Source organism: Pseudophryne corroboree, chromosome 9 (genome assembly GCF_028390025.1).
Source record: "Pseudophryne corroboree isolate aPseCor3 chromosome 9, aPseCor3.hap2, whole genome shotgun sequence".
NCBI classification, from domain to species: Eukaryota; Metazoa; Chordata; class Amphibia; order Anura; family Myobatrachidae; genus Pseudophryne; species Pseudophryne corroboree.
The window spans coordinates 217,453,025-217,456,270 of record NC_086452.1 but is presented as its reverse complement, the minus strand read 5'-3'; positions in this window follow the sequence as shown (position 1 = coordinate 217,456,270).

The window sequence follows — 3,246 nt, the reverse complement described above, 5'->3', positions numbered from 1 at the left end:
CAGACACAGTACAGTGCGGTAGTTCACGGCTGTGGCTACCTCTGTGTCGGCACTCGGCAGCCCGTCCATAATTGTATATACCACCTAACCGTGGTTTTTTTTTCTTTCTTTATACATACATACTAGTTACGAGTATACTATCTCTTTATCAACCAGTCTATATATTAGCAGCAGACACAGTACAGTGCGGTAGTTCACGGCTGTGGCTACCTCTGTGTCGGCACTCGGCAGCCCGTCCATAATTGTATATACCACCTAACCGTGGTTTTTTTTTCTTTCTTTATACATACATACTAGTTACGAGTATACTATCTCTTTATCAACCAGTCTATATTAGCAGCAGACACAGTACAGTGCGGTAGTTCACGGCTGTGGCTACCTCTGTGTCGGCACTCGGCAGCCCGTCCATAATTGTATATACCACCTAACCGTGGTTTTTTTTTCTTTCTTTATACATACATACTAGTTACGAGTATACTATCTCTTTATCAACCAGTCTATATTAGCAGCAGACACAGTACAGTGCGGTAGTTCACGGCTGTGGCTACCTCTGTGTCGGCACTCGGCAGCCCGTCCATAATTGTATATACCACCTAACCGTGGTTTTTTTTTCTTTCTTTATACATACATACTAGTTACGAGTATACTATCTCTTTATCAACCAGTCTATATATTAGCAGCAGACACAGTACAGTGCGGTAGTTCACGGCTGTGGCTACCTCTGTGTCGGCACTCGGCAGCCCGTCCATAATTGTATATACCACCTAACCGTGGTTTTTTTTTCTTCTTTATACATACATACTACTACGACATCTCTTTATCAACCAGTCTATATTAGCAGCAGACACAGTACAGTACGGTAGTTCACGGCTGTGGCTACCTCTGTGTCTGCACTCGGCAGGCAGTCCGTCCATAATTGTATACCACCTAACCGTGGTTTTTTTTTCTTTCTTCTTTATACATACATAGTTACATAGACATCCCTTTATCAACCAGTCTATATTAGCAGCAGACACAGTACAGTACGGTAGTTCACGGCTGTGGCTACCTCTGTGTCTGCACTCGGCAGGCAGTCCATAATTGTATACTAGTATCCATCTCCATTGTTTACCTGAGGTGCCTTTTAGTTGTGCCTATTAAAATATGGAGAACAAAAATGTTGAGGTTCCAAAATTAGGGAAAGATCAAGATCCACTTCCACCTCGTGCTGAAGCTGCTGCCACTAGTCATGGCCGAGACGATGAAATGCCAGCAACGTCGTCTGCCAAGGCCGATGCCCAATGTCATAGTACAGAGCATGTCAAATCCAAAACACCAAATATCAGAAAAAAAAGGACTCCAAAACCTAAAATAAAATTGTCGGAGGAGAAGCGTAAACTTGCCAATATGCCATTTACGACACGGAGTGGCAAGGAACGGCTGAGGCCCTGGCCTATGTTCATGGCTAGTGGTTCAGCTTCACATGAGGATGGAAGCACTCAGCCTCTCGCTAGAAAAATGAAAAGACTCAAGCTGGCAAAAGCAGCACAGCAAAGAACTGTGCATTCTTCGAAATCCCAAATCCACAAGGAGAGTCCAATTGTGTCGGTTGCGATGCCTGACCTTCCCAACACTGGACGTGAAGAGCATGCGCCTTCCACCATTTGCACGCCCCCTGCAAGTGCTGGAAGGAGCACCCGCAGTCCAGTTCCTGATAGTCAGATTGAAGATGTCAGTGTTGAAGTACACCAGGATGAGGAGGATATGGGTGTTGCTGGCGCTGGGGAGGAAATTGACCAGGAGGATTCTGATGGTGAGGTGGTTTGTTTAAGTCAGGCACCCGGGGAGACACCTGTTGTCTGTGGGAGGAATATGGCCGTTGACATGCCAGGTGAAAATACCAAAAAAATCAGCTCTTCGGTGTGGAGGTATTTCACCAGAAATGCGGACAACAGGTGTCAAGCCGTGTGTTCCCTTTGTCAAGCTGTAATAAGTAGGGGTAAGGACGTTAACCACCTCGGAACATCCTCCCTTATACGTCACCTGCAGCGCATTCATAATAAGTCAGTGACAAGTTCAAAAACTTTGGGTGACAGCGGAAGCAGTCCACTGACCAGTAAATCCCTTCCTCTTGTAACCAAGCTCACGCAAACCACCCCACCAACTCCCTCAGTGTCAATTTCCTCCTTCCCCAGGAATGCCAATAGTCCTGCAGGCCATGTCACTGGCAATTCTGACGATTCCTCTCCTGCCTGGGATTCCTCCGATGCATCCTTGCGTGTAACGCCTACTGCTGCTGGCGCTGCTGTTGTTGCTGCTGGGAGTCGATGGTCATCCCAGAGGGGAAGTCGTAAGCCCACTTGTACTACTTCCAGTAAGCAATTGACTGTTCAACAGTCCTTTGCGAGGAAGATGAAATATCACAGCAGTCATCCTGCTGCAAAGCGGATAACTGAGGCCTTGACAACTATGTTGGTGTTAGACGTGCGTCCGGTATCCGCCGTTAGTTCACAGGGAACTAGACAATTTATTGAGGCAGTGTGCCCCCGTTACCAAATACCATCTAGGTTCCACTTCTCTAGGCAGGCGATACCGAGAATGTACACGGACGTCAGAAAAAGACTCACCAGTGTCCTAAAAAATGCAGTTGTACCCAATGTCCACTTAACCACGGACATGTGGACAAGTGGAGCAGGGCAGGGTCAGGACTATATGACTGTGACAGCCCACTGGGTAGATGTATGGACTCCCGCCGCAAGAACAGCAGCGGCGGCACCAGTAGCAGCATCTCGCAAACGCCAACTCTTTCCTAGGCAGGCTACGCTTTGTATCACCGCTTTCCAGAATACGCACACAGCTGAAAACCTCTTACGGCAACTGAGGAAGATCATCGCGGAATGGCTTACCCCAATTGGACTCTCCTGTGGATTTGTGGCATCGGACAACGCCAGCAATATTGTGTGTGCATTAAATATGGGCAAATTCCAGCACGTCCCATGTTTTGCACATACCTTGAATTTGGTGGTGCAGAATTTTTTAAAAAACGACAGGGGCGTGCAAGAGATGCTGTCGGTGGCCAGAAGAATTGCGGGACACTTTCGGCGTACAGGCACCACGTACAGAAGACTGGAGCACCACCAAAAACTACTGAACCTGCACTGCCATCATCTGAAGCAAGAAGTGGTAACGAGGTGGAATTCAACCCTCTATATGCTTCAGAGGTTGGAGGAGCAGCAAAAGGCCATTCAAGCCTATACAATTGAGCAC